Below are 20,619 nucleotides of genomic sequence, written 5' to 3'. Positions count from 1 at the left end.
GTGGCCAAAGCCATGCTAACACGGATTAATTTATGTGATAGACTTTCTTCGGGGTGAACTACAAAGAAACATATGGATCAGTATGACCCACCCCTTCATTACAACTATGGTGATGCAGGCTTTTTACAACAGAATAACATCTCTGTGATACCTAGGTTGTCAAAAACCACAATTATAGTCATTGTTTTTGCATTAGGGAAACCTCATCCTAAATCTGGCACCATATGGGGGTGAAAAGAGCAGCTGCTGACATTTCAGGATAATTATTATGATCTAGCTGCAGATATGACTCAGCATGATGAGTCTGACAACAAAAAAGGAGGGAAAAAAGGCAAAGCAGCACAGGCAGGTTTCAAATGTCACTGCAAGGCACCAACCCAAATGCATTTCAATCTTCAACATGTATAGAGTGGGACAGCTCCTTACCAGTTCCAAACAAATAAGCCTGCTCTCTAGACCATGTTGTGTGTGTGTTGGAATCATAGAATCATAGAATGTTTAAGGTTGGAAGGGACCTCTAGAGGTTGTCTAGTCCAACCCCGCTGCACACACAGGGTCACCTAGAGCATGTGGCACAGGACTGCATCCAAGCGGGTTTTGAAGATCTCCAGAGAAGGAGACTCCACAACCTCTCTGGGCAGCCTGTTCCAGTGCTCTGTCACCCTCACTGTTAAGAAATTTTTCCTTAAGTTCCTGTGGAACTTTTGGTGCTTCAGTTTGTGGCCATTACCTTTAGTTCTGTTAGTGGCTACCAGTGAAAAGAGGCCAGCACCATCCTCTTCACTGCCTCCCTTGAGGTACTTACAGACACTGATCAGGTCCCCTCTCAGCCTTCTCTTCTCCAGGCTGAACAGGCCCAGCTCCCTCAGCCTCTCCTCATAGGGCAGATGTTCCAGGCCCCTGATCATCCTTGTAGCCCTGCGCTGGACTCTCTCCAGCAGCTCCACATCTCTCTTGTACTGTGCAGCCCAGAACTGGACACAATACTCCAGATGCGGCCTCACCAGGGCTGAGTAGAGGGAATTTAAGAGGGAATCTAAGAGAGCAAAGTAATTAATAACTGCCTACTAAGAGTTTTGGAATATTTCCCTCCCCCATGTTTGTGAAAAGTGAAATTAAGCCAAGCAACACCATGTAAGCAACCCCACTTCTCCATTTTCACCCCCTTCTCTGAGGCATTGTTTCTACAGTAAAAGTCATCACTCTTCAGTGAGTTTAGAGTTCAGCTGATTCTTTTTGGATCAGAAAGTAACAGAGATGTTCATCTTCTTCCATGCAGCCCCATTGGTATTGTTCAGCTTCCCTGAGTTCTTTCACCAGGCCACTGCTTTCTATACTTTCAATACTGTATTCTTCTTTCGGTGTTTACAGGAAATCATGCTGTTTATGGGCTTTTCCGTGTTCTACTCTCCAGGCATTTGCTCGTCCCTCTGTTCTTGGAATGCTGATTTCCCATGGAAAGCAGGCTCTCTCTCCATATCCATCTGTGTTGCAGATATGCTTTCAGGGCACGGCCGCAGATGGAGTGTTGTGACAGAATGACACTACTCTCATATTCAAGGAGACAGACTATTACTATATGTGGCAAAAGCCAAGTTCTGGCTCTCTGGACCATTTTTAGGCTATGATTAGACTTGGCAACAGATAATAGTTGTATTTACTTTGTAAATATTTACTCCATATATCTCATGTCAGTTCCAGCTTTTTGGTCTGGGAGGATAACATCCTTTCTTATGCAGGAAACCAAGCAATATAGATGGTCTAAACTCTGACATGATGAGAAGCACATCCATTCGAAAAACAAAATGCAAGTCCTTCTTTTGCAGACTACTCATTTAGGCCATAGATGAGGTTGTTCAAGCACTGCCTCTCTTAAGGCCTATTCACACATAATTTATGTTATCAATCTGTTCACAGGATCACAGAGTCACAGATGTTGGAAGGGACCTCTGGGTATCCCCTGCCCAGGCAGGGTCACCTAGAGCACGTTGCCCAAGATTGTATCCAGATGGCTTTTGACTATCTCTATAGATAGAGGCTCCACAGCTTCCCTTGGCAACTTGTTCCAGTGCTCAGTCTCCCTCACAGTAATGAATTTTTTCCTTCATTTTTGTATTAGTTTTGTATCATCAGCAAACTTGCTGAGGGTGCATTTTGTCCCTTCTTCCAGGTCATTGATGAACAAGTTGAAGAGGATTTGGCCCAGTATTGACTCCTGAGGGACATCAGGGCTCCGACTAGACTGTGTCACTGATCATAGCTCTCTGAGCTTGGCCATTCAGCTAGTTCTCAATCCACTTCACTGTCCACTCATCTAGCCCACACTTCCTGAGTTTTCTTGTGAGGATGTTATGGAAGATAGCATCAAAGACTTACTGAAGTCAAGGTAGACATCTTCTACTCTCCCCTCATCTATTCAGCCAGTCATTCCAGCCTAGAAGGCTGTCAGGTTGGATAAGCAGAATTTCCACTTTGTGAATCCATGCTGACTACTTCTTATCACTGATTACTGATCCTTCACATGCTTGGAGATGGTGTCCCAACACCAGCAGCAGGATGAGCTGCTCCATTACCATTCCAGGATGGAGGTGAGACTGATTGGCCAGTAGTTCCCTGGGTCCTTCTTCTTGCCCTTTTTGAAGACTGCAGTGACATTTAATTTCCTCCAGTCCTCATGCAGTTCTTCTGTTCTCCGTGACCTTTCTGAAATGATGGGGAGTGCCCTAGCAATGACATCTGCCAGGTCTCTTAGCACTTATGGGTGCATCCCATCAAGGCCCATGGATCTGTGGATGTTGAGTTTGCTTAAGTAATCTCTAACCTGATCCTCTTTCACCAAAGGAGTCTTCCTTTCTCCAGACTTTCTCGCTGTTCTCCAGGGTCTGGGATTTCTGAGGGCTGGTCTTAGCAGTAAAGGCTAAAGCAAAGAAGGCATTCAGTAACTCGGCCTTTTCTGTATCCTTTATCACCCACCCCTTCCAGCAGTGGAACCCCGTTTCTCCAGTGTTCCTCTTGTTGCTGATGTATTTAAATCTTGACATTCCCTGCCAGATTAAACTCCAAATAGGCTGTGGCCATCCTAGTCATATCCCTGAATATTCAGAAGACACCTCTATGTTGGTCTCAAGTGGTCTATGCCTGCTCCCACCTTTTGTATGCTTGTCTGCCCCCCAACCCTCTTTGCTTGCTAGTACAAGGTCCAGCAGTTGCTCGTGGGCTCTTCTGTCACTGTGTCAAAAGGTTATCATCACTGCTCTCCATTCAGATCACACATTCATCGTGTGATAGGAGCAGGCCTGAATTTAGAATGGATCCCATTCCTGTCTTGTAAGGGTGTAGATGCCACAGGTAAAAATGATGCCAAGACCAAGTTGCTACCATCTTTTGGCCAATTGAGGCAGATTGCAACTCATTGCCTCTTTGTGACTAAGGACCCTTATGTAGGATGTGCCAGCAGAGTGTAGCAAATTGATTTGACAATTATTCTGGCAGTTGGAAGCTGGCCTGAAATCCATAGGTTGGACATTTATTCTTTATTATCTGAGACTCCAGTGGGTCTCTAGGTACATATTAAACTTTTTAAAACATTGCAGTGAGTTAATGTGTCACAATTTCTCCTATCTCATTTTAAAATAAAGTTTCTGTTGTTTTGTCTAATTTTGTGGATACTTCTATATCTGATATATTCTACTTTCTTCTGATATGAAATGGATTCTCAAATACAAATTAGGAACCTAACTCCTCAAATTCCTGTCATACCAATTTGAAAAGATATCATTACACAGCTAATAAATATATTTCAATACATTTTTTCAGCAACTTTTGATTGTATAGGAGGGCAGTGAAGCTAAAGAGTCTGTGACCTGTGCTCTCACAGTAGACAACTGAATATTTATGTGCTTATAATGGATACGTGTTCAAGGTTCAGCATTGCTATCTGTACCTATTATTACGGTTGTGTTATCATTATTATTATTTTGCCCTGTGGCAGAGACCCCCATCAAGATCAAGGTTCTTTTGTATTAGAATCTGCATAAGGAAAATGAGAGGCCTTGCTCCCATGTTAATCACCTCTATTCATGCGACAGCAACGCAGGGAAGATAGGCCATATATTCCCTTTGTACCTTTCTGGTCTGGACCAGTGTGTGAAAACTACACGGTGCTTCTTTCTCAAGCTCTCTAAAATCTTCGAATGATTGAGGAGAACATGTAGAATGGCAATCTGATTGCAGCATCCAGCCGGGTTAGTGATTTAATGTGGGTAGGCACAGTGCTTTCTTTAAGGCACATTGCTCTGTGACTGCTGAGACCTTCCTTCTCCTCAGAGAGAGTTCAATGATACAAAGAACTTCCACTGAAGAGGTGCATTTACTTATGAGGTAGCTTCTGAATTTACAGTGCTGGAAGCTAGAGATGGAAGATATTTACCAGCTGAAACAGCTTTGGGAAGAGAATATGGCAAAGGAAGAATACATCTGTTTTTGTATGGATTTGACTTGTTTACACGCTCTACTGATTGCTCTACTGATGGCCCTTTAATGGCTGGACTTTTTGTCTAATGTATTCTTGCACAACATTGAAATCTTTTGTCTGTAAAGTCTGGGTATCATATGAGTTGATTGACATCAGGGATTTTTCTGGAAGAGAATTCTCTGCGGTTCAGGACACGGGGTGTGGTTGCCTCATTGGTACTGAAAGTTGAGAGCTATATAGATATGGAGAGTTTTCATGTTGCATGGTGTGTTGTAACCAGCTGGTGCTTTGTTGTTCTTCTAGAGAATCTGTTTTCCTGAGATGCTAACCAGCTTTAGTACATAAATGCAATGACATTTTTTTCTTGCAGGAAAGTAATATGTGATTCAAATTTAACATACACAGTCTAGGTAATTCCTCTTTCACTGACGGCATCCATTGCGCAATCAAATGACCGTTTCTTACCAGAAAGGCCATTTAGATAAAGCTGTGACATGCACTGTAGAACTGTTAAGTGAGAACAGAAAAACATTTACAGCTCAGGTAGGTGTCATGAGTAACTGCTGAGTTGCATTATCTGATCATGAGGGTTACTGCTTCATTTATTTCTTAATCTTTAGTGTGATCTATTATACTGAATGGAAAAAAAAATACAATGCACTGATTATAAAACCCGGTACGATTCTAACATAGGCAAGATCCTGAATTGTTGCTGGGTAACACAGTCTGTTGTCCCAGTGAACCTGATTTGAATAATACATAATTTTTTTACTGACCTTGGGCAGCACTGACAAAACAGTTGCAACATCTTGACTGAACCTTCGTTCTCAGCCTGGCCTGATAGACCTGGTCTCCACAGGCTACAGTGGGAGAACTGTGCTCATTGCAGCCATGGTTATGAGAGACAGCTGTTTTCCAGCTGAGATGTTGCAAGCATGATTTAGAAGCCAAAGCAGAAAAAGTTGTTTCTTTTTTTTTTTTAAACAACAATAGTAGCAAAAGCTATCCTTCTAACAGATGTATGGTATTATTCCTCAACTCATTTTTAAGGCATTATGTTTCTCTTCCTACTTAGCAGTACACAGAAGGAAACAATAAAACTTGCATCACAGATCTGAAGACTAGTTTTGGGGCTGTGTCCTCATGCTGGTCTAGAGGAAAATAGGGAGCAGAAGGCTGAGCCAAGAACACGTGTGGAGACTGGTACCATGAAAATACTCAGAATTCCTAGTCAGATCCCCTCTGCTTTTTTTGTGCCCGTTCTAGACATTGTAAGCACTGTCTTTGCTTACTGGTTATATCACCACTGGAGACAGAATGTCCTATGGGGCTTCTCCAATAGGAGGATGATTTGTTGTTTTAGCAATCATTAACTCATCCTTATTTTCTTTTTTAACACAAATTAAAGTCGTCAGTAGAGTAGGCTCACGCTGCTTGGAGTGGCAGCTCCTTGGCAGCTGTTTATGCTCTCTGGTTAGGTCCCCTATGCCAACCAACACATGGGCTTCAGCAATTGTGTGAAGTGCTTCAGCTGGCTTGTAATCACACATATCTTTCCAGAGTGGTACTGACAGGTAACTGAGAGACCTCTCAGAAAACAGCATCTAGGGTTTTCTCTAAAACCACTAATGTATATGTTAGCTAAGTTTGTTGCAACTGGAAATAAGCAGCTGGACGCCATGTAGGCATGTATCTAATCATCTAGCAAAACAAGAATTTTAAAAACAGAGACCATATTTAAGTACATGCAAGCAATTTTATTTTAGGATGAAGTCATTTGTCTCCACAGATTTCCGAGGCATTGGCAGGAAGGTATCTATAAAATTCAAAGTGCTGCTCACAGCCTCAATCAAAATGTGCCTAAAATGTGCTGTGTTACTTGCTGGGGGATCTGTTAAGATGCCATGTGGTTGGAATCAGATCATTTTAATTGTTATCATATGTAATTATCAGCCACACAATCGTGTCTTTCCAATCTTTTAACAGTGTTTGTTTTTTGGACTTCTTTCCTGAGGCCTGAGCTCTTTTTGGATTACCTCAGTGACCTTTTTAATATCCAAAGAAAAACCAAATTTTTCAAAAACTGGACATCACAGTGATCCTACATGTAAACAATAGAGTACGTGATGTTAAACCAACATTGTAATCTGACTTTCCCCCAGATTTCAGAACTTATTATAAAATGCTATTTAGCTATAAAAGCAGCAATGGAACCTTTTGTTCTAACCATGTAAAAGCAAACAGACAGATTCGGCTTTTAGGCATACTGTTTTGAATGAATTTACTCTCTGTTTTTGTTAGTGTAACAGGCTCAGCAAGTTTCCGGGACATAAAATATAGCATGCTATAAAATGGAAGATGGGGGAGTAGGCTACCAGTTGTTAATTATTATCATTATTTGGGAGAAGTAGAAAGTTTTTGAAGAAATGTTGTGGTTCTAATTATTTTAAAAATTGACACTGAGGTACACTTTTATGTCACATGTAATTCACAGAATACGTGCTGGTAGTACTCATGAGTAGTCACTGTTATTATTTATTAAACCAAGAATAGTTCCATTCTTCACTGAGTTTTACCTTAGGTTTGTATCTAATAGAGAGTTGATGTTCTCTGTCTAGCAACTTGTAATGTTGCAAGACAAATTGTACTGTAGACTTTATCACACTTTCTAAATGCCTGATAAACTTTTTTCTTTCATAATATCCCTTAAGGTATGATTAAACAATGATAATCCACATCTTTAGAAGGCAGTACTTAATAAGCAATTGTCTAAATGAGTAACTGAATATGAATTAAGAAACAAAATAAACTCTGGAGTCCAAATATAATCCAGTCTTGCAAAATGCTACTTGATCTCTCTCCTAGGCAAATAAGACAGAAAGACATTTTTCATTTCTTATGACACAGGGCGATGAGGAAATGTCATCTCTGATGAGTTTGCAGAGATTCATATTTATAGAATATGATTAATTTGCCTACTCATTTACATTGTCTCCAGTTATTCTCATTTTAAACACAAAATTCTGTGTTTGGCTGAAACGTGTTTTCCAAAAAAACATTTATTTTTGGTGTTTTGAGATTATAAAAAGGATCTGGCATACACCTTGATAATTTTTTTTCCCAACAGATAATCCCCTTTATTGTTAAGAAGGCACCTTACTTTCAATTTTCGTTTCACTGAATTGTCTATCTGACACTTCATTCACATCAGGATGCAACAGCAAATAGTTTCCTAGTGAATTGCACACTTTCTTTTTTTATGGGTTGGATGCCTGCTGGACTAAGCTAATACCCATAGAGATCTGATAATGTAATCATTTAACTGCATGAATTATATGGGAATTACCTTTCAGTCACTTTGGTTTGAACAAAAATACTGTAGCATATAGCCAAAAAGTATAAAATGAAAAAGCAGTAGCAACTCATGTGTACAAAAACAATATTATAGTGACTCTGAATTTCAGAGCATGAGTTTAGTGTCTTATAGTAAAAACTTACCCATTGTAAGTGCCAAAACCAGCATACGTACTGTTGAAATCAAGAGCCTATGTTGTTGGTATTCTTCAAGTTACATAATTGAATGAGACATGCATAACCCATTTAACTACAATGCAATGACAAGGAAAATAGCTTCTCCAAGACTCGACTATTCAGTATGCTTAATGTACCTAGAGTCCCAAAATACATGTATTTATTACCAAACTCTGTGGATAAACATAAGTGAATTGGCCTTGAGAAAACCTGCTGATAACAGGATTCTGCAGGTGCCATTCAAATAAGTTGTTTACAGTATAACTACTATATGGCATTGTACCTAGAGTCTGAAATACATTAAATATAAGGCTAAGTTAGTAATGCTGAAAAACTTGGTCCTGTAGCAAATATATATTAATACTAACAGCATGTACCATGTAAATATGCATTAATGCAGTTTAACTACTATGTAATTAGCATAGCAGTATTAGGATAGTACAAAAAGAGCTTTAGGAAGTAGATGTTAACAGGGCAAAAGTCAGAGTACTTTCATAACCCTGTTGAAACTATGACACTTTCTAAGATTCTGTGGAGCAAGTGAGCAATCATTATGGTACCTCTGGGTACAAGACTTCTTCATTTAACTCTGATTTGATTTGCTGCACAAGGAGAGGGTGATTTTTTTTCACATGCATATATCTAGCAGCTCTCCTCTGAAGAAGACACTTAGATAAATACTTAATTTCATCATAATTTAAGAGGGTAAATTAGGAAAAAGTGTGGGGAAAAAAGAAGTATTTTAACCCAGAAGCAACTTCAGGGCTCAGTAAAAGTCTTCTTTCTGTCCAGTAACAAATCCCTTTTTGACAGCAGCAACCTAAAAAGTGAACATCAGGTAGATCAAATGCTGCTAGAGGAAACTGATGCTCTTTGAAGGAAACTTTTAAAATAATTAGGGATATTGTTGCAATAATTTGGGCTATGGACTATAAACCAGATGATGGTCTTGATCATTTTCTTCCAGATGACTCATATGAAAGTGGATTTGTAAAAGAGAAACATCCCCACCTCCCTCAAATAATAATTATAAAAGCTCAACAAAACAAGCAGTAGGCTAAATTCTGCATTCATATACATGTGCAATTTCTCCTTGGTAATCAATGAGAAACTCCTGTATACACCCTAGGGCAGAATCTAGCTCATTATATGTAACACTTTAACATTAATTTAGGATGATTAATGATCAAGTCAGCATCTGTGTATTATTTGTGAACTCTATTCTACCACTGCTTAACTTCATATTATTATTTTTAAATTTACAGCTGCCGTGGAAAATGACCAGAAATCTACATTCTGAGAAAACCCATCCATCATCTTCAGGCAGTCTTCCAATCTGTTAACTTTAGCTGCTACTAATAAGTCCAGGAAAAGCAATTATTACGATGTTTCACAGAATAGTTTCCAGATAGCATACGAGGTAAACTGCTCTTGGGCAACATTTCTTGTAAGGAACCGGCCTTCTTTTCTTCAGTAAGCAACTTCGTCCAAGGCAAGTATGATAAAAATTGAGTTGGAGAGCCAGACTCTTAGCTGTTGGAAATGAGGATTGACCACAGTTACTGTGCCAGTTTGCACCTTCCAAAGATTTGGATCGCTGTGCTTTGTAAAGCACTTGCTTGCGGGTGTACCCAGTGTGCGGTCTCTTTTGGTAAGGGAGCAGGTTATGAAATAGGATGGAGATATCCTCGCTAACACAGCACGCCAAGGAATGCCAAATCAGACGTCTGGCTCTGACTTCAGACTGGCATCCAGAAAGTGATATTTTGTCTACTACTTAACATAACATATCTAATCAGCAATGTGAAACAAGCCAAAACACAGTGTGCTAGCATCTCTCTAGTTTCTTATTTGCCTTTCTGAGGCCCTTAATGTACCAGATCACTGACTGCCGTAATGCATCAGGTTGCTACCTGCCATCAGTGCCCTCATATATGGCAGCCACCTCTATTTTTTTGGTACTGTGTTTCCACAGCATGGGATGGACAGAGGGAGCTGCCAGTAGCGAACATCACTGCAAAGATATCAACTGGCCTGGAGAGATAAATGACCCTCCAAAGTTATCGTGAAGTTTTATTAGGCAACATAAGTGGTGGATGTCCACTAGAATGAGAGAAACCAGCAGAGGAACCTAGCTGAGGTCCAAATACAGACAGGTTCTCCTAAAAGAAGGGGAAATCCAAGGAGTAGGAGATCAGAGGAATAGTGTATGGTTTATTTAGGGCTGTGTTCACTGTAGCCTGATTTCTATAAAGAGGGGTAGATAGTTAGAAAGGGAGAAGGAAAACATGATAAATTCTTTATAATAAAAAACTTACATGTTGACAAAGCTCTACATGTGGATCTTGGAGCCAAAGCATTGAGGATGACTCAGATCATCTGTGGTGGCATCTCATCAAGCCTCATAGATTATTTTCAGGGGCTGATTAATAACGTATCTGCTTATTGAAAGCTCCTTGCTCCCTGGCCATTCTTCACACGTCCTCACAAGGAGGTGTTAGCTCATGAATAGCTTTGGAATCTGTTCAGTCTGTCATTGCTAGACATCTTGATTTTGATGACCATTGTTTCTGGCAGATGATATTCAACATGCTTCCAGATGCCCATCTACCTCATCAGACCACATGATTTATTGTTTCAGTTCCACTTCTGTAGCATATTAGAGATCATTTTGGTGTGTTTGGGTTTCCGATTGCAGACTTGTTTTCTGAACCTTGAAAAAGTTGGCACAAACAGGAAAGCATAGTGTGAATTGCTTCTAAAACCTTTAGATTTATGTTCTAGACCTTCCTCCATAATATGCAGTCTGAACCTAGATACCCATGTGCTTTGCAAGCAAATATCTTGGTCTTTACCATCATTAAGTTCTTCGCTCAGATCAATGGAATCACGGTATGATTATAATCCCTGTTGGGCAATTGATTCTTTTCATGACTTAATTCTGGACATCCATATACTAAGAGGCTAAAAAAATACAGTTTTTCGTACTTAAGATAAACTATTAAGTGAATCAAAGTACTTGCTTTAGGTCATCAAAGCTGTTTTGGCCAGCAGGTGTATATATATCTGTATAAGCATTCATTCTAAAATACTTGTGCATTGCTTTTATATATTATATGAATACATGTACCTTCATTCCTTCAAATATATATGTGCAGAATTCCTCTTCCTATATTCCTCCACACACCTATCTGCACATTCCCGTCCTTAATTGCAGATTGATGGGTGCCAGCAAACAATGTGGTTCTGACATCTAATAAGAGGATTAGAGATATTGCTGAAAGATCAACAGTTGGTGTTTGGGAGTTCCTGGCTCCCTGAGCACCATGCAGGCTGCTCTTGTTATAAGACTTGTGAGCTGATCAACATTTGGTTGTAGGAAGATCTATGATCTTAATGCAAGTCACAGGCATTTTCAAATATTCTTTACATTAGTTATGTATACTCTGTTCACTCAGGCAACAGTTCTACTGTAGTGAGATGCAAATTTATTAAGAACGTCTATCTTCTCCAACACTGGGGGAATAAGGGCTTCCTTCTTACCAAAAAAAAAAAAAAGGTTCATGTGTTCATGTGAACTACTGTGGGATTTTACTGATATAAGGTCTTAAAATGTGATAACGAAATAGTGAGCAGAAAACTTTTAATGCTTGATTCTTGAAAGCATTATGCTATCTGTAACTATGCCAGAGGTTAAAATAAAAATGGCATTTCTTATTTGTCAAATATGCTGTAACTCAGAAAGTCCAACAGTCAGATGATTTCTAGGTAAGAAACTAGCATTGGTCTGCAGAACTGAAAAAATGCTAATTGCTTACTACCTATTATGGCAGAAGATTCTTCAAATTAAATATGTAAATTAAGATGTGTATGAGCAACAAATATCAAGTTTCAAGTCGTGCTGTGCCATTAGTTTGAAACCAGAACTCATCTTTGGTTTACTAGTGACATCCATTGCAAATTAAAGGCAAGAGAATGACTCTAGTCTTTTTGGTTACGTGTATGTTATTCTACATCAATGTGCTCAGTCTGGAAAATACAGACCAATAATGAATATGTTTTTTCCTCAAGATATTCATTTTTTTGTAAAAGACCATCTTATTTCCTTGACCTTTTTAAACCTGTTACTCAGTTTATGTACACAGCAGGACTTTTGATAGTTCTGTGTCTCTTCTTAAAGCAAAAAGGCAAAGGAAAAAGGGAGTTCTTATGTCTAAGTATTTGAAATGGGCTATAGTCCAGATGTCATTAAAGTACAAATGTAACAGCACACATTTAAAAAAATAAATAGTAGATGCAACATTCCAGATACACCAGGGAGCATTCAAATTCATACAAAACTTCTGACTGCATATTTTTCCTTTTGAAAATACTGGGAAACCAATACCATTTTTTGGTTTTGTACTTTTCAACTTTTTGAGGTCCCCAAATACATTCTTATACTGTTCCTTTGTAGTCATCAGGTTTATGGGAACATATAGGTGAATGAAAATAAACCTTATAGGTTGCTTATAAGGTTTGGTTCAAAGATGACATGGAAGGTTCTCAACAAAATCTTCCATATTTCTAACCACGTCATTAATCAAGACATTTGGATCATTTTGGTCTTTTACCTACCATCTGAAGAGGAATAATGATCCTACCTTTGAAAAAATGTTTTGAAACTGACAGTGATGTAGATTTTAATCACTGTTATAACTTCTTAGAAACAGTAAGAAATGAAATAGCATTTAACTGAAAGACTGTGTTTTATTATACTTGCAACAATGGAACTGGAATATAACCTTTTTATTTAAAAATCAAGCCACAGATTAAGTTTTGATTGCAGCATTTTGTACTGAAAATAAGAATAATGGAAGCAATTAAGTATTCATAGTCCTGCTCTCACACAAACACCTTCCATGGTGAGCCTGTTTATGCAACTGAGTGTGCCATACAATTGTTTTTATTACCTTCTTATAAAACAGCCTGTATAAAACACTTTGTTTTTGATTGTTTCTTTGTGTATTGTTGAGCGTGTTTGCATTCTAAAGGGCTTTGCTCATTAAAGCAATTACTGTAAACTTGCTGTAGTTTGTTGCTTTTTTTTTTCCGTCTTCTCCCTCTGAGCACTAGAAATATCCATGAAGAGCTCTTGCCCAGTCAGGATGGTCGGTATCTACCAAAGCTAGCAGTGGGAGGCTCCATTCTAAGGACAAAAAAATCTAGAGATTTTCTGTAGTTGGATCATCAAAGCAGCAGTGAGCCCGAAGGAGGGGAAAATTGTTGCTGAACTCTGCCTGCTCTAAGAGCCCCTTCCCTCCCTCTTTTTGACATGAGCACAAGAAAAGCAGAGATTTCCAAACATGAGCTTTGTCACATGAAGTGAGGAAACATGACGAAGGTGGATAGGCCTGTTATGGGTCAAGATTTTGTTTGATTTGATGGCTTCCATGGGTTCCAAGGGGGTAGGGCCATTTTTTTTACCTCTTCCCCAGCAGGATCACCCCCTACCCACATTTGTCATTCACTTAATCACATGGAAGGAACCTCCAGTCTGTCCCCAAAGTACTTCACGTACCCTTCCTCTGCTGGTGAGAAGTAATATGTATGATACCTGATGTATGTTCAACAATTTCCTTCTTCCTGGTGGTGGGAGATGAAAAGAGAGAACTTCTCTCTCTAGAATCACAGCTGGGTTAATATGGCTCCAAAATGACCCTTCACATACCTGAAAGATAGATGAAAAAAAAAATGGAAAGATGAAAAAAGTCTCTAATATTCTTTTCCTTGCATTGTCTTCGCATAATCTTAGGAAAAAAAATGAAAACTTGCAGGTGGAGGAACATACTGAAGATAAAGGTGATAGGGAACCAGGATGGCTGGGAGCTTTCTGACAAAATGTTCCCAAATCATAAAGTGCTGATTTGTCAAATGCTGCACTCGTTATGGGGAGCTAGACACTGGTGCCATGGGAATGGAGTGTCTGGTCAAAGTAAGAGACATCTTTGTTTGCTGCCTCAGGGCAGCCAGTAGCGCTTGGGCTGGATGTTCAGTTGCAAAAGAGCAGACCACATTTAAGGCCACAGTCCTTTCAAGTAGATCCAGGGAGTGAATGTCAGTCCCACAGCACAGGTGGGCTCTGGACTGCTGACTGTTTCAAAATGAGAATTTCTCCTGTTGGAGCTGCTCCAATTTGCATAAATAACAACACAGTCATTAGGCAAGACAGTGAAAGAACCTGAGTTGGTAGTCCAGGAATTAGATCACTCTGCTGGGAGGTGCAGATTGAAGTCCAAATCTCTTCTCAGGTTTACATGTCTTCACTTGTACAAACTGACGCCTCTTCAACAGGGAAATGAACAAAAGCACCCCACCCTCCTCCAAGGTACTGAGTTGGTCCTGCACTAGAGCAGGCCTTTATTCTTATTTTTGTCAAGAGATGGCTTGAACACAGTTTTCCAGCAGCTCCAATGAGTGTCTTAATCCTTGGCAATTGACTGCTCTGAGCAAGAAAAGAAGCTGCGTCAGGCCTTATTTGAAAAGCAACATCTTGAAGTGGAATGGGAACCTTCCTGAAATTGCAAGATCATTCATCCTGCTGGGAAAGCTTTTTTTTCCCACCCAGCCCTAATGAGGAACAAGTTGTGGAATTAAAAAAAAAAAAGATTTTAAAATCAGGAAAATATATAGCACTATAGCACTCTATAAAGGGACCCTTTATTTCCAAGAGTATACTTAAGGAACTAATATGAGTCTCTTGATATCTGTAGAAATGCTGAACAGAGCCACAAGGAAAAGAATCAGAGAGAGAGAAAGTTTTGTGGTGTGCTCAGGAGCAGCCCCTGATGAGGAACTGCCACGGCTATTACTGCTGTCAGGCAATGCACAACGCTGCATCTGCAGAGGGGTCGCCTTTCAGATCACAAACTGAAAGAGCTGGAGATGGACAGGCTTATCCTTCACTGCCTCACACCCTTTTCTGTCCTTCACTTTTGCATAAAGCAGTTTTAAAGCGAAGTGCCTCCACCATGGAGTGGTTATATGTGCCATGTCCATAGTCACTTTGGGGGGGTCAGTGAAACGTCCCTACTCTGGGCTGTACTCTTTCTTTCCGTTGCATTCCTGGTGGGCATGCTAATGTGGAATTCCCTGGCACAGGAGCATGGCATCAGCCGGGTGAGATATACACTGCTTTCTTTCCCTCTCCCCTTCCAGTGCATACATGCCAAGAACATTTCCAGGGAAAGGCTGCAGCTAGAGGACTGTTGCCATCTGAAATTCAAGGCTGGTAGATGTCTCCCCAGGGGCTACATCCACTTGGTCTAAGCCTCACTGCACTGGGGTTGGTGCTTTTAACTGCCTCCCCTTGCTTTGCATTGTGAAGAGCCATGTGAAGGACAAGGCCTGGTGGGCTTTGTTAGGAAGCTTTGTTAGGAACATTCTCTGCATGCATGTAGGAAAATGAACTTAATCCTGCTTTCCTGCTCCATGCAAACTCCCATTTAGCTGGAATTTTACTGTATTACATATTACATTCTCTAATATCATGAACAGTGGGTTACCTCTACTTGCAAACCAGGCATCGCAGTGGTGACTGCAAAGGGTTATTCCAGAAATGTATAATCCCTCTCCTTTCCTGGTGAGTCATTGCTCATGCTGTTGGCTCTAATCCCTGGGAGGTGCTGAACACCTACCTTTCAGCATCCGACTCCACATCTTTATTCTTTAAATAAACCTGAGCTGTAAAACCACCAATAGCTCTTTTCTTTATGATCATATAACTTCCTAAAGAAAAATTCCCTCCAAATGCCCACATCAGTTCTAAGTTTGCCTTAATATTGTTTTAGTGCACTTACATCACTTCGCTGCAACGTTGCTCGAGATATCTGCACTGTTATCAGAGCTGCTATGATTTACATTTCAGTAACTGTAAGTCTGTCTTGAAGCTTTAAAAGCACGCACATCAGAGTCATCTGTGCTTATCTTGACACCATCACACTGTTTCACTTTACCTCACTCTGAAGAAGTGGTTTGTATTTATTTGTTGGTTGTCTCAATAATTTTGGAAGCCACCACTGACTTTCCTAATTCAATAATGCTGCTACAATATTAATCATTCATCATATCCTGAAAGCAAAAGTGGAGTGATTTAAGAACAAAAGGATATTAAAAAAATAAACACATGACCCACAGTGGCTGCTTTGGGGAAAGTAGCAATATATGCATGGCAAAGACAGTAATGAATAGCATCTGCTTTATCTGTGGAAGAGCAAACAGTTGTAGACATTGATCATTTCTCAAAGAGAGTGGTGTTGACCAAAAACATGGAGGAAAGCCATCCAGAAGCTATTTTGTGCAAATGAAGTGCAGATTTGTGTATATGAGTCGATACCCCATTTGCTGTTTCCTTTCATTAAAACCACAACATTAGCACTGGAAAATGATTATAATGGTTACAGTCAAAGCCACTGTAATGTTCAATTTACAGTGAACTCAGTGAGGGCAGGGAAAGGAAAAAAATTTCTTCAGATCTTAAAAAAAGTGCATTTTCATATAATGAAGCTTGAGCAGGACAGGCTCAGGTATCTTATCTTTCCTTGTTCTGCTAGCCTCTTTTGTAAGTCATTCATCGCATCCTCAGAGCCAGGCACAGCATGATCTTTTAAAGCACCCTATTATGTCTTCAGTTTCCTTGCTGTATTGAGGCCAAATTGTACTTCTTGCAAGAGGAAGGCCGATGGGACAAATTAATTCATGCCTGGCTTTATCCTGAGAATTGTTTTAGTCCCCTGGGTGACACAGAGCTCTGCAATCCCCTGGTAGCCATGGGCAAGTGGCCCAATGCTTCTCTTCAACCTTATCTCATGCCCCCACCCATGCACAAAAGGACACATGTCCAAGAGCCATGCAAACCAGTACCAGGGAAATGTTATTGTTCACTGCTTGGGAGGGGATTTCTCCAGGAGATGGGCTGAGGAAGAGGGTTCATAGAATGCTTAAGGTTGGAAGGGACCTCTAGAAGTCATCTAGTCCAACCCCCATGCACACGCAGGGTCACCTACAGCACATGGCACAGGACTGCATCCAAGCAGGTTTTGAAGATCTCCAGAGAAGGAGACTCCACAACCTCTCTGGGCAGCCTGTTCCAGTGCTCTGTCACCCTCACTGTTAAGAATTTTTTCCTTAAGTTCCTGTGGAACTTTTGGTGCTTCAGTTTGTGGCCATTACCTCTACTTCTGTTGGTGGCTACCAGTGAAAAGAGGCCAGCACCATCCTCCTCACTGCCTCCCTTGAGGTACTTACAGACACTGATTAGATCTCCTTTCAGCCTTCTCTTCTCCAGGCTGAACAGGCCCAGCTCCCTCAGCCTCTCCTCATAGGGCAGATGTTCCAGGCCCCTGATCATCCTTGTGGCCCTGTGCTGGACTCTCCAGCAGCTCCACATCCCTCTTGTACTGTGGGGCCCAGAACTGGACACAATACTCCAGATGCGGCCTCACCAGGGCTGAGTAGAGGGGCAGGATCACCTCCCTCGACCTGCTGGAGACGCTCTTCTTAATGCAGCCCAGGATCCCATTGGCCTTCTTGGCCACGAGGGCACACTGCTGCCTCATGGTCAACTTGTCGTCCACCATGATACCCAGGTCTTTCTCCGCAGAGCTGCTCTCCAGAAGGTCAGTCCCCAGCCTGTACTGGTGTCTGGGGTTATTCCTTCCCAGGTGCAGGACCTTGCACTTGGCCTTGTTGAATTGCATGAGGTTTTTCACCGCCCAGTTGTCCAGTCTGTCCAGGTCCCTCTGGATGGCAGCGCAGCCCTCTGGGGTACCAGCTACTCCTCCCAGTTTGGTATCATCAGCAAACTTGCTGAGGGAGCACTCTGTGCCTTCACCCAGGTCATTGATGAATAAATTGAACAGGACTGGACCTAGGACTGAAAGGGTTGCAAGGCTCTGCCCTGTAGCTGAAGGGTTCAGCCATACACACGAGGAACAGATGACTGAGGATGCTTCTTCCCCATTTGCTGTTGTCCTGTTGCTCACTTCCCCTGTTATCAGGTGTCCCTTGCCATGATTACCCATGCTCTCCATGTTGGGCCTGAGTAAACAAGAGTAAAACTTCCACAGCCTTCAGTGGCAAGGAATGGGAGCCTAAATTCTACTGTGTCCACACCTGCCTAGTGAAGTTCTCCTGAAACTGCATTTCCCAAATCATTCCTTTTCCTGAACACACTCAGGGCCAGATCTAGCTGACTCTTAAAATTGGTCAAACCTCCTAGCAATGCCAACAAAGTGCTGGTTTGCCAGAGCAGAACCAAAGCATCAGGCCCGCTTGCTAGAGAGGCCCCCTCCAGCCACACGGACTGCTGTTAGGCTTTCAAAGCAGTCATGTAAAAAGTCTATTAACCAATTTGTTTCTCAGGTTGCCCACCTCTACCCTCATGAGGTCGCTCCAAAGGGAAAAACGTAAAGTGAGATTTCTTGGCATGGCTTTTAAATCGAAGTTGTGTCCAGCTAATGACGGCTCCCAGGAGCTGCCTCCCCTCCTGCCTCGTGTGCCGCTCGCCTACGGAGCGGCGCCCCCCGCGTGAGCATAGCTGGGGTTTGGCACACGAACGCTCCACCTTGGCTCTGCTGGGAGAGGCCACTCAAAATATACAATCCCCAGACGGGAGCGATTTAGCGAAATTAAAAGCAGACAGGGGGCACCGAAACAAGGAGGTGTCAAATGTTCCCCCCTGCCCCATGGAGGTTTTGATGTGGCTGCGGTGTATACCTGTCTGTCTCCTCTTCGCCGCTGCCTGGTCTTGAAAGCTAAAATGCACAGAATGGGCAGAATTAGAGCAAAGACACGCAGGCAATCCCAGGCGCGCACACATGCGCTTTTAATTGTGTATTATTACCAGTTAATTTCAGCTTGTCCAAAGGCAGGAAGAAAACAGCCTACAGTGGGCCTGGGCCTCCAGAGGTATTGTAAAACATAACATCCAAAGGCCTTCCCTGACTCCATTGCTTCCTCTGGCCCAAAAAGAATGTATTAATTCACATTGTTTGATTTTTCCAGATGCTGCAGCTTTCCCACAGTAGGCCCTCTATTTTGGGGTTAGAAAATAGGCGCTAATGCACAAGTAGATGATAATGGGGCTGCATTTTAGCAGGGAACCTACAAGTGGAAAATGAGGAAGTTAAGATAGTGTTTTAAAGGCCCAAGTAGCTAAATATCTCAATCAGAGAAAGAATATTTTATTTAAATATATCAGAAGCTTGGAGGTTTCAAGGAAATCGCTACATTTCTTGTACTAGCAGGAATTAACAACTGAACTAGAGAAAGAGAAATACTTGTATTACATGGATTTTGAAAAGTTATCTGTATTCCACCTCCTTTTTTCCTAGCAGTAATAAAGATATAGATTCTGAAACAAAGATGTCAGGAGAGATAAGGAAGCAAACTCATTGATTAAAAGAAAATAATGTACCATACAGTATAAAATTTCTATTGCCAAGTGATAGAGCAAAAAATCCATTTCCTTATTAATAACACAAATAAAAAAAACATGACATATAGCGATATTTAAAGTATTAAAAAACTCATTACCAGGATAATTACTGTCAGGATTTAGAAATACATGGATAGTTTGGGGTTTATGGGCCAGTGGGAATCTTATCTACCCACATTAAATTCATCAAATGGCTACCAAAAATAAAGAAATAAAAGATTAGGAATATGTGAACAAATAAGGTCAGATCAGCATAGATTCTGCCAAGGGCAATATCTAGTATCTTGGAGTCTTTGCTGCTGCTTGCAGAGAGGGGAAGAGAGGCGAACCAGGCAGCCATTAACTCAGGCTTCCAATACACCTCTATCAACACACACGCACAAAGCAATGGGAAAAAAACCCACAAATCATCGTGGAAGTTAAGCCAAACATTTCTATCAATCAAAACTGGCAAGAACAGAGGAAGCAAAGTACTCTTTAGACATAATGAATACATGGTTACTCATGTAGGGATTAAAAGGTTATCTTTTGTCAGAATAAAAGGGTTAGTATCAAGCTGCTCTATTTATTAGGACCACTACCATTTAACATATTTATTATAAAGGCGGGCCGTATGATGAAAAATAAGCAAAGGACACAGCACCATTTTTTTTGTCTGCCTGCAAAGAGTGTTTTGAGAAATTTCACTTGGGTGAAAACAAGCTAATGTGTAATAAAAATGACAGCTGAAATTCAGTGTTGATAAAATATTTATATAGATATAATGTATGGCTGCCCCTCCCTGTTTTTATAGAGCCCTGGATTTAAATACTGATTTAAAAGGAAGCCTTAGAAATCCTTAATTCATGTGTTCATTGAAGACACTCCGTTAATGTGAACTTGTAGATTAAAACTCCAGACAAAATACTGGAATACATAAAGAACAAAATAGAAAAATGCTGTTATGTAAATCATTAATGACTTCCACTGACCCTGTATGGTTAGGACTGGCTGTTTTGCCTGCAGAAGTAGAGAGAGGCTGGAAATGAGCTCAGAAATGACTCTGCCTGGTTGGTTGAGAAATTGGAAAGATAGGATTGTTTGTCTTTGAAATGGAGAGAGTAAGGAAGAAATATAATAAAAGCAGAGAAAATATTCA

At 40.8% G+C, this 20,619-nt stretch overlaps 1 long non-coding RNA gene across 1 annotated transcript in view; it reads left to right on the top strand.

The window, feature by feature from the left end:
- Positions 1-9,608, top strand: part of LOC148592840 (uncharacterized) — a 33,178-nt gene extending 23,570 nt beyond the window's left edge. The window contains exon 2 of the long non-coding RNA XR_015913881.1: positions 9,271-9,608. This is a non-coding gene — a long non-coding RNA (uncharacterized LOC148592840). The remainder of the gene's footprint in view (positions 1-9,270) is intronic.
- The last annotated feature ends 11,011 nt before the right edge of the window (positions 9,609-20,619 follow it).

The sequence above is a fragment of the Tinamus guttatus genome, unplaced genomic scaffold, assembly GCF_059628265.1.
Source record: "Tinamus guttatus ecotype Peru unplaced genomic scaffold, ASM5962826v1 Tinamus_guttatus_pri_ptg000503l, whole genome shotgun sequence".
Classification (NCBI taxonomy): domain Eukaryota; kingdom Metazoa; phylum Chordata; class Aves; order Tinamiformes; family Tinamidae; genus Tinamus; species Tinamus guttatus.
This window is presented reverse-complemented; position numbering and strand designations above follow the sequence as displayed.